At 35.2% G+C, this 11,420-nt stretch overlaps 1 pseudogene; it reads left to right on the top strand.

Annotated features, from left to right (window-relative positions):
- Nucleotides 1–554: 554 nt before the first annotated feature.
- LOC138153314 (small ribosomal subunit protein eS4, X isoform-like) lies at nucleotides 555–1,409 on the top strand (annotated as a pseudogene).
- Nucleotides 1,410–11,420: the final 10,011 nt, after the last annotated feature.

Below are 11,420 nucleotides of genomic sequence, written 5' to 3'. Positions count from 1 at the left end.
TTGTACAATATACAAAAACCCATAGAGAAGAACACTGAAAAGGATTCAAATGCATGTAAAGTAAATTAAGCAGAACTCAGGAAACATTATGTATAGTCCTGCAGTAATGACATATTAATAGGAAAGCAATTTAAATGGAATGTTATAATTATTTTATACTTAAGTGCCACTTCAACCCAAGGGAAAAAAAAATATGGGAAGAAATATGTCATTGCTTTGGGAACTATGGGTACTGAGTACTAGAACTAATGTTGTATTCATTTTGTGACATGTTGAATTTTGCAAAACTGTTTTCTACTAATAGTTTTTTTTTAATTCTTTGTTATAAGGAAATGCTTCCTAGAAAGTGGATGTGAGGGAATTCATTGGCAAATTAAAATAATATTAACTGAAATTTTTCAAAATTTATTGTAGAAACAAGGACAATATTCAATCTTTATCTCATTCAACTTGTTAAACTAAATTTATTTCTTTAAAATTTTGACTTATACTATAAATATTTCTCCTATTTTTTAAAGTGTACCCTTCAGCCTTTTTCTCCAGTGGCTGCTGCTATGGCTACTGGACCCAAGAAACACCTGAAGCACATCGCCACCCCCAAGCACTGGATGCTGGACAAGCTGACTGGCGTGTTTGCTCTCAGACCATCCACAGGCCCCACAAGCTGAGAGAGTGCCTGCCACTCATCATCTTTCTCCAAAACTGACTCAAGTATGCCCTCAAAAGGGATGAGGTCAAGAAGATCTGCATGCAGCTCTTTATTAAGATCGATGGCAAGGTCCGCACAGATACGACCTATCCCGTTGGCTTCATGGATGTCATCATCATCGAGAAGACTGGCAAGCATTTCTGTCTGGTTTATGATACCAAGGGCTGCTTTGCTGTTCATCAAATCACAATTGAAGAGTCAAAGTATAAGTTGTGCAAAGTGAGGAAGACCTTTGTGGGAACCAAGGCCATTCCCCATCTGGTGACCCATGATGCCCACACCATCGGCTATCCAGATCTGCTCATCAAAGTGAACAATACCATTAAGATTGATCTGGATACTGGCAAAATCACAGATTTCATCAAGTTTGATACTGGGAATCTGTGTATGGTGACTGGAGGAGCTAACTTGGGTAGAATTGGTGTAATCACCAATAGTGAGAGACACCCAGGCTCCTTTGATGTGGTCCATGTGAAGGATGCCAATGGCAACAGCTTTGCCACCAGGCTTGCCAACATTTTCATTATTAGCAAAGGTAACAAGCCTTGGATTTCTCTGCCCCGAGGCAAGGGCATCTGCTTCACCATTGCTGAAGAGAGACACAAGAGGTTGGCAGCCAAATAGAGCAATGGGTGAATGTTGGCACATTACCATATATTTTCTCTGGCCAAATAAAGACCTTACAAAGTGTTAAAAAAAAGTGTACCCTTCAATCCAATTCAACAAGTGTTTATTGAGCTCCTATGATGTGTCAATTTAGCACTGAAGCAGGTGCTTGTAGAAGATTAAATGAAAGGAAAACATATGATACTTAGTCTTCCAGGTACCTCTGGGGGGATATAAACAATATAAATAAAGTTATTTGAGACTGGTCAAGTGTGAGAGAATGAGACCTGGCCAGTGTCTAGAAGAATTGATTGAATTTAGTTAGGTGGAGTGAAATATATACTACATCCGGGGCAGTTAGATCACACAGTGGATAGAACACTGTTTGGAGTTAAGAAAACCTGAGGTCAAACAATTACTATCTGGATGACCCTGGGCAAGTCACCTGACTTCTATCAGCTTCAGTTTCCCATTTGCAAGATGGGGATGATAACAAACTTTACTTTCCAGGGTTTATGTGAGGATCAAATGATATAATAATTGTAAAGTGCTTAATACAGTGCCTGGCTCAAAACAAATATTTTATAAATATCATCATCATCCTCATGATTGGAAAAATGAAGAATCTAGTTAAATTTATCTAAACTATATTCTACAACTTATTTAGTTTGTTCACTGTGGAGGATAAGGTTAGATGCAAAGTGTTGAGAAAAATTATATAAACTCTTTGAAGACAAGCTGAGCCATTAGTCTTAAGTAGTAGGCATTAGGAGGTTATTAAAGGTTCAAGAGAAGAGTGAGAAGAGACAGTGTTAAAATATTACTTAACAAGATTAATCCAGTAATGATATTTAGAATAGACTTGGAGGGGTAAAACAATACACACACACACACACACACACACATGAATTTATGCATGCATGCACACATAATACACATTGCATCCATGTGTATACACACATGTCCACGCCTACATATATGTATGTGTATGCATGCATATGTGTATATTTATGTGTATATGCACATTATGTATAGAGAGAGACACTAACTCTATCCTGGTTACTAGCCTAGCCCTCCATTGTTCATCTACTTCCCACCCAAACTGGCCTAGCCCACCACTGTTACTGGTCTCCAGGTGGCCTCCAGCAGCCTTCCACCCTCAATCACTCATTGTACTCATTAACTCCTCCTGAAGACCCTCCCCAAACTCCTCCCCTAGACCACTCCTAGATCCTCCCACAACCTTCTGTATATAAGACCCCATCCTATTGTCATGTTTGTGAGAATATTGAGAGCACCATAGAAGAGGGAGAGCTCCATAGAGTGACCTAGCACAGACTTATGCTGTGTCTAATAAAAGAAAACTTTTAATAAACTTTACTTTTCTTTGGCTGAGAAGACTTAAGTGGAATTCATTCAGCAGCACCTCGCCTGTTGGTATTTTGGGGTCTCCAGAGCAACACTAACCCTCTTAGTGGGTAACATCTTTAGTTCTCAGATTCAATCTGGCCTACTTGTCAATGCAAGCCTGACTGATGCTCAGATTACTTAAAAGTCTAGTCAATATGGCAGATTTTTAATAAACCTGATTTTTCTTTGGATAAATGAAGGCCTATGTTAAATTCATTCTGGCAGGACCCGTGTTCTATTTGGGGTCCCAAGACCCCTAAACATCAACAGTTTCATTGTTATAGCATTAAATATACTAATTAATGCAGATTATATTAATTTTATCATTATTATATTGGTTTGGGATAACCATGAGCAATGAATACCTCTTTAGTTATTGACCTTATTTTATTTAAGAATTGTTTTATTGTTGTATTTTATTAAACTTGTTCACAAATAATTTATGCATTCCAAAGTAATTTCGAATTTAATTTCATTTGATCACTTACTCCTCTTGATTTTTGTAACTGCTATAGAGAGGTGTTAATTTTTTTAATGTTCATTTTTAATTTTGTGATTTTGATGAAGCTATTGTCTCAATTCCTTTGATGATATCTTAAGTTTTCTAAGTCAACAATCTCTGCACCTGCTCCCAAGTAGGAACTTTTTTCTGTTTTTTTCTTATGCTTATTTTTGAATATATTTTCTCTTTTCTTTCTTCACAAGCAATTTTAGAATTACATTAAATGGTAGTGTGAGAGAAGAAACTTGTTTTTTTCATTTTATTGGAAAATTTACTAATGTTTTCCCTATTGCAGATTGTGGGTTTAAATATATAAAAAAAAGGAAGGAAGGAAGGAAGGAAGGAAGGAAGGAAGGAAGGAAGGAAGGAAGGAAGGAAGGAAGGAAGGAAGGAGGGAGGGAAGGAAGGAAGGAAGGAAGGAAGGAAGGAAGGAAGGAAGGAAGGAAAGAAGGGAGGAAAGAAGGGAGGGAGGGAGGAAAATGTATAATAATTTAAGAAAATAAAGTTGTTTAAGAATTTGTAAAGTTGTAGATGTACTTGACATTTTTTTAATGACTGACAATGCCTGGGGGTTATAAAGGCATTTTTTTTTCAAGCTGCCTTCCTATGCACCTGATGAGGTATAGGCTCTGGGAACCTCCCTTGAGTTCTGATTAAATCATATGAGGCATTTGTCTGAGGCAGTAAGCCTTGCATTGTGGCTGGGCCCAAACCTCTCTTACTAGACTTCCCACCCTTGAGCCTATCAAAATGTCAATCCACTCTTGAACTGGCCTAGCCCACCATTGTCTTTAGTTTCCAGGTAGCCTCCTGCAATTTCCCACCCTTAATTACTCATTGATCCTCTCCAAACTCCTCTTCTAGATCACCCCTACATTCCTCCCACAACCTTCTGTATATAAGCCCTCATCTTGTCTCCATGTTTGTGAGAGTGCCATAGAATGACCTAGTACAGACTTACTGTGTCTAATACAAGCTAACTTTTAAAAAAAACTTTACTTTTCTTTAGCTGAGAAGACTTGAGTCAAATTCATTCAGCAGGACCTGGAGTCTTGGTTATTTTGGTGTCTCCAGAGCAATCCTAACCCTCGTTATGGGTAACCTCTTCACAGCTATTAAGATAATGGTTGGCTCACTTCTCAGTTCCACTTTCTGCTTAAAGCTTACATATTTTTTCCTTGTTTCTTTTTGCCTACTTTCAAGCTATTATCAGAAGGATGCTTTTTGCTCAAAAGCAAGATATAATGATAGTCATGGACTTGATTTTTGTTATGTGACTTACCAAAATTTGCTCCAAGTTGATCACATTGTCAGATCAAATGCAATATGCAATTGTAAGGTTTAGAGGGAGAGAGGGAAAGAGAGAGAAAGAAAGATAGAGAGAGAGCTCCATTTTTCTCACTTTCTCAACTAAGTAGAAAATGCTGTAATAAAGGGATTAACCTGTTCCTTCTGTTATTGTCATGGCTTAGCAGCCTTAGAGTCAGGTTGCAAGATCAAATACCAACTAAGAAAATACTGAGCCCATATCCCAATATAATAACAGTGGAAGGGGATAACTTAGACTGTTTGATGGAACCTGACATTTGAAAACAGGAATCCTTCTGTTCAGTGAGAGGCATTTATATGAGAACTAAAGTTTTCCTTTTCGTTCATTAGATTTCTTTCAAAAGTTTGGTATAAATACTTTTCAAGTGGATATTTTGAAATGTAGACTTTTGACTTCCCTGCACCTAGTTCATGTTATATAATTGTCTTAATTTTATTTGTCTTGATGCATTTATTATCAAAATAATCTGTGATACTCTCCTAGAATAGTTTTATGCCTACAAAATGCCTTTTGATGAATAACTGGGCATAAGAAACTGCTCAGTTTTAAACTAGCTTTCAATAGGATCCTGCAGTCAAACTCCTAAATTTCTACTTGTAAGACAGCAAGACTACACTTCAAAAGTGCCTTGAGAACATTAATTATGTAAAATATATTATTAAGAAACAGTGCCCTCATTGTTGCCACTTTGATTAAAATATACATGATATAAAAGACTAATTTTAAAAGAAATCATATTTACATATCTATTCAATTTCAGAAGAGGGAGAAACTTATTTTATCTAATGTTATTTAAAATGAAAATAACTACACTTTTAAAAAATATGAACATTTTATGTGTTGATTTTTTAAATTCCCCCAAATTACCTGAAATTTATAATCTTTTTTTTTAAAGCAATTGGGGTTAAGTAATTTGCTCAAGATTACACGACCAGTTATTTCTGGGTGTGGTGCTAAGTATCTCAGCCTGCATTTGATCCCCAGGTCATCCCAACACTGGAAATGGCGCTATTACTTGCTGTGCTACCTGGCTGCCCCTGAAATTTATAATCTTAATGATTTTAGTTAACATTAAAAGTTATAACTCAGGGGTTAACTTCTCTTTTGCTTGGGTAGTGAAAGTTATAGAGGCAAGATGTTATTCATGCTCTTTGATTTGGGAAGCTAGAAACCCTGACAAATGTTTTGAACTATTAAAATTATAAACATTTATAAATGTTTTATTGATGTCTTCTATTTTTTCTATCATCAAAATTATCCTCATTATTACTTTGTCTTTCCCATATAACAAAGTGTATCAGAAAATTGTATTTCCAAAGGAAAATAATCACTACAACAGATATGTTAAAACTGTCCAGAAACATGTGCAATATGTGGCATATGTGGACCTCCTATTCCCATGAAGAGGTGGGATGGAACTATACTCTCATATATTTTTGAGTCATAATCATAGATATTCTCAGGTGAAAAATGCCAGTTCAAAGATAAGTTCCCTAGCAAGCAATCAAAAATCAACTACATTTAATTCAAGTAGTATCTCTTATGTACCAGGAGTGAAATTTAAATATTAGAAGTGCAAAGATGAGGATTCATGAAACTCAGTAGTTAAAAGCTCTGAGTGTGGACTACAAAAGAAGAAACAAGTAACTTATTAGGTTGTTAGCTCCCTAACAAAGAAAATTGAAAGTATTGATCTTGATGATAGGAAATTCAAAGAAAATGAATCCTTATATTTTTACATGAATATTTTCTTAGGGTAAACTAATGAACATATAACATAGACAAATTTGATATTTATGTGTAGATGAACTGAATTGTTTCTTAAGGTTTGTCTACTTTTCCCTATGGAAACAAAGATAATTTGTTGACAACCATTCTCCTCATTTCATATTCTAAACCACAATAGGTAAATTTAATTAAATTATATTTAATTAGATTGAATTTTATTTAATTACCTCTACTTAGAATAGTACTTAACAATATGCCAATGCCTAAAGCTTAATTTATTTTCAGTGAGCACTTCTAAAATGAAGTCAGTTAAAGAGAGGTATGCTGATTCTATATGCTTTCCTTTATTTAAAATAACAAAGAAATGTCATTTCATGTAAAATCAGATGTGAATTAAGTTATAGAAAAAATTTCTTCTAATTACCTACTTCTTTCTATTTCCACTAACACCAATATAGACCATCAGTACAGACCATCATTAAAAATAGGTTGAATTACCGTCGTGGAGAACAATTTGGAGCTACAACCCCAAAGAGCTCTAAAATTGTGCATACCCTTTGATATAAAAATACCACATCTATGTCTGTGTCCCAAAAAGACAAAAAAATGGGGAAAGGACCTCTTTGTACAAATATATATCAGCTCTTTTCATAGAGGGAAGAAATTGTAAATCTAGGGGATGGCCATCAATTTAAGAATGGGTGAACAAATTGTAATATGTGATTGTGATGGTATATTTTTGTGCTATAAGAAATGATAAGAAGCATGCTTTAAAAAGACAGGGAAGACTTCTATGAACTCACACAAAGTAAAATGAGTAATAGAACCAGGAGATCATTATACACAACAGCAATAAGGATGCAGGAATGATCAATTGCAAAAGACTTAGCTATTCTGATAAGGAGTGTGATCCAAAACTATTCTAAAGGACTCATGATGAAAAATTCTAGAGAGAAAATTGGTGATCTCTGAATGCAGATTGAAACATACTGTCTTTTTTTCTTTCTTTCTTTTTCTTGTTTTATTTTTGTCTGTTTTCTTTTTCAACATGGCTAATATAGAAACATATTTTGCATGATTTCACATATATAATCAACATCAAAATGCTTACCTTCTCCAGGAAGGGGAAGAGACAGCAGGGAGATAATAAAGAACTTAGTTTTTAAAAATTGTTAAAATTTTTACACATAATTGGCAATATTTAATGAAATGAAAATATATTGTAAAGAAGTTATATTATTTATTATAAATAAAAACAATGTTTCAACACATTTTTATTAGGTACCTAATACATGCCTCTGCTAGGTTCTGGATACAAGTACAAAAAATGAAATAATCCTTAATTTCCAAGAAGTTTACATCATAAAATGGGTGATCAAAAATTCATACATAAATATGTGACATATATAATATGACATGAACAAATGTAAATATATACAAACCAGTCCAAGATAAAATAATGTGGGAACAGGAGTAACTCACAATTCTCAAGTGTTTCCAAAAAATCCTCATACTTCTTTGTTAAAATAGACCTAACCAAAATCTGCAGTTCTTTCTCCTCCCTGAACTTCTCCAGAATTCACTTCTGCTAGCACATGTCTGCATGTAGTCAGACCGCTCAGACCTCAGTCATAAAATTCAACATTTCCTCTTGTTGTGAGATTGCACTTACAGGGAGGACCTAGAAAAATCTATTGATCAACCCCTATCAAATCCCCTCTTTATCAAAATTTTCTGCTGGGATTCATTCTTCAAGTGGTTAACACACTTTCAGCCCTTCCTATGTTCTCCATAGAAATTATTGCATTATGTTGGATTCTATTAAAAGACTGCCCACTTCCTTACTTTCATCTCCGCCAATCTAAAACCCCTAAATGTCAGACTCCAGACCTAACTGCCACCTCCACTGTGTTTTGTGGAATGCAGCTCTATGCTTTACAAATTTGTTTTCACCTTAAGAGTTCATTTTCCATACCCTTTGTCTTCGAGCTCTCAATAATATTAGGCTCCTTTAAGATGACAGGATCCCTGGCCATCCTTCCCTACACTGTCTGCACTTTTATTCATGTAAATTGATTAACTTGTTGTCATGGAAGAGCCAGAATTTATTGAATGACTAGCTAAATTGCCACTTCTAAATTCTCCCTTTACCTCTATCAGATACTAGTGGCATCTCCTTGTTTGAGGTTTTGTTCAATTCAATTTTATTACCCAATAAAGATTTTGCTAGATATTATGTAGTGACTTCTAGTATAACTTCCTTCTTTTGTTAATGAGTTCAGTGCTTGAAATGGTAAGTAAAAAAGGAGTTACCACCTTCTTTCAGCTATTTAGTTGACACCTTGCTTCAGTTCAAGTTTCTTCTGAGCCTTGCCCATGATTGAGAAGCAGAACTTGCAGATACCACAACTTTAGAACCCTAGAACTTGTGAACTCCTGGGGAGGAGCTAATGACCACATATAAGGAGAGGCCCAGGCTGAAGAGACCAGAATGGAGAAGGGAGTTCTTGTGGTGAAGAAGGAGAAAAGTTGTGGTATCCCAGCACTCTATATTTTTCTGTTCTGTCCACGTTGATGTTTGTTTGTGATATTTTCTACAGAAGCCCTGGGACATTACTGGAAGCCCTAAAAGAGGATTTTCTGGTTGTCTGTTTGCAGAAGTCCTAGATAAGAGTCTAGGAGGTCCTGGGACTTTACTGGCGATTTGTATTGACCTCTTGGACCTTGTTTGTGGGTCTTTGTTGATTTCTATGTTGATGATTTGTGTTGACCTCTCAGACCTTGTTGGTGGGTCTACGTTGATTTCACAGGCAGATAGTGAATTGATGATGGTGCTGGCAATGTGCATGGGTGTTATTATGGCTTTGTTAAGCTTTGTCTTCCCAGGAATAAAAACTGTGATGGACTTGAAGTGAACTGGACACTGTGAGCTTCAATATGGAATGGGAACTGGACAGGGAATTGGGAGCTGCCTGCCTTTGAACCTAGGTAACAGTTATGAAGATTTAGGCAGGAGCTGGGCCACAGAAAAGGAACCATGGAAGCTGAGAGCCAGTCTCTAGTTAAGATGAAAATATCTCTTCTTGGGTACCTGAAGCTGACTGGGAAGATAATGATTTGCTGTCACCTGGGGGTGAAGAACTTTGACCTTTGTACTTTGTGTCCCTTAAGGAGGCTTGCCTCTTTAAGGATGATTGGATTAAGGACCTATGAAATGACTGAGTTACCAAATGAATGTTATATTTATTGAAAACTATGTGGGCACTTTGGTGAAAATTATGTGGCCATTTTAGTGATAACTTGTTATGTCATAATATTTTGAATGCTGTACTTTGATTTCTGTGAGTGTTTTGCCCTAATTTACTACTGAATAAATAGAGATTTCACTATACTATGTAATCAGAACCTTGAAGCTGTTCACATAAGCAGTCCTCTGGAAAGCTGCTCATGTTTGGCTTTATACTGCCTGACTTAACTTATTTCTATACAACCCAGTTATTCTCTTCATAATAGGGGGTTTCATTGTTTTCATAGATACTCTATCAAACACCATCACTTACCAATTTCTTTGCCTTCAAAATTCCCATGACCTACACCTCTTTATAACTAAAATGTACACATAGAAGATCATATCCTGATCTTATCAGTCACACATTTGGTTCTATGTTAATGAATGCTAAATTCTTTTATATGGTCATATTATTATCACTACATCTTTCTCTTTCTCTTAAATCATCTAAACCTTTTCTTTTTCATCATGATGTCTTCCACTTCCTCTACCCCTTAGATATGTCCAAAGCCATAAAGACTGCATTGGTTAAGTTATCTTTTCTTCTCCATTCCACAGGATGTTTGTTGGGGAACTCACTCAACTATATACTATACTCTTCTTTCTAGTTTGCTTCTTTATTCTATCTCTCAAGGCACTGCCAAGTCTCTCCTTTGAAATATTCTCACTATCTTCTGCCTTTTTCCCTGCTCATTTGTTTCTGATCAGATCAAGAGAAAAATTATAAAATTATGGTGACTGACTACAATATTAATTTATGTCACATGATATCAATGTTTCAGAAGTCTGGAAAGATATGTTGGGTGTAGAATGTGTAGTGTTTGGAAAGATAAATAGAGAAGGTTATATTTTATGATAAGGCAAAAAGGAATTCCTGGAATTGATTGAGTAGGAGAGTTGCAAGATGATGTCTATAATTAAGAAAAGTTATTCTGGTTACAACATGTACCACTTCCATGGTGGTCCACTTGAGTCAGAGTGACCAGTTATGGAAATTGTCAAGAGCTAATGAAATCCTAAGGACAGCTACAGCACTTCATACCTGATTGTGCTAACTATACCCTTATGCCACTCTAATGTTTTGTTATTTCAAGACAAATCATTCCTGCATATTGATCTGGTCATGTTAATATACTAGTAGACAAGTAGAATGCATCAGGTTTGTTTTACCTACATTTTAGCAAAGTATCTTGCAGACTTCTATATTCTTGCATATATGAGAGAGAGATGTAAGCTGGACAATAGCATATTTAATGAGATTCAAAAGTTTATTGAATCTTTTTTTGTCCAAATGTTAAGATAAGCATTAAAAAAAAGAAAAAAAATATTTTTTAAAGCCCATGAATTACTTGAAGGTGTTGTTTAATAGTGAATGATAATTGTATGGTATTGTATAATAATCTGAAAAGTTAGATTAGAACCAGAGTATAAATAACTTTAGTTGCTTAATAGAGGTGTTTGCATTTTATTAAGAATTCATAACAAAAACAAGTATAATTAGCATATGTGGTCCAGAGTATTTATTAATGCATCTTTATATCATCTTTTAAATAAGTCATTATTTGATCATTATAGATGGCCTTTGAGATATGTATATGTATACATATATTTATACACACACGTGTGTATACATGTATATGTGTATGCATATATGGGTGTATACACATACGCATAGAAAGAATTCCCCAATTATCTTCTTAAAAGAATTTGAAGAAGAAACATTTCTGGATTGCTATAGACATAAAATCCAAAGCATCCACCATCCACCACCCCACAACAAAAGAAACATACTGCAAGCATTCAGAAAGAAGGGAGGTGAAATACCAAATATCTACATTAGAATAAG

The sequence above is a fragment of the Petaurus breviceps genome, unplaced genomic scaffold (assembly GCF_028583685.1).
Source record: "Petaurus breviceps papuanus isolate PSGF00001 unplaced genomic scaffold, PetGlider_PUasm1.0 90977, whole genome shotgun sequence".
Lineage (NCBI taxonomy): Eukaryota > Metazoa > Chordata > Mammalia > Diprotodontia > Petauridae > Petaurus > Petaurus breviceps.
Note: the sequence above shows the minus strand (reverse complement) of the source record. Positions and strands in the feature narration are given on the sequence as shown.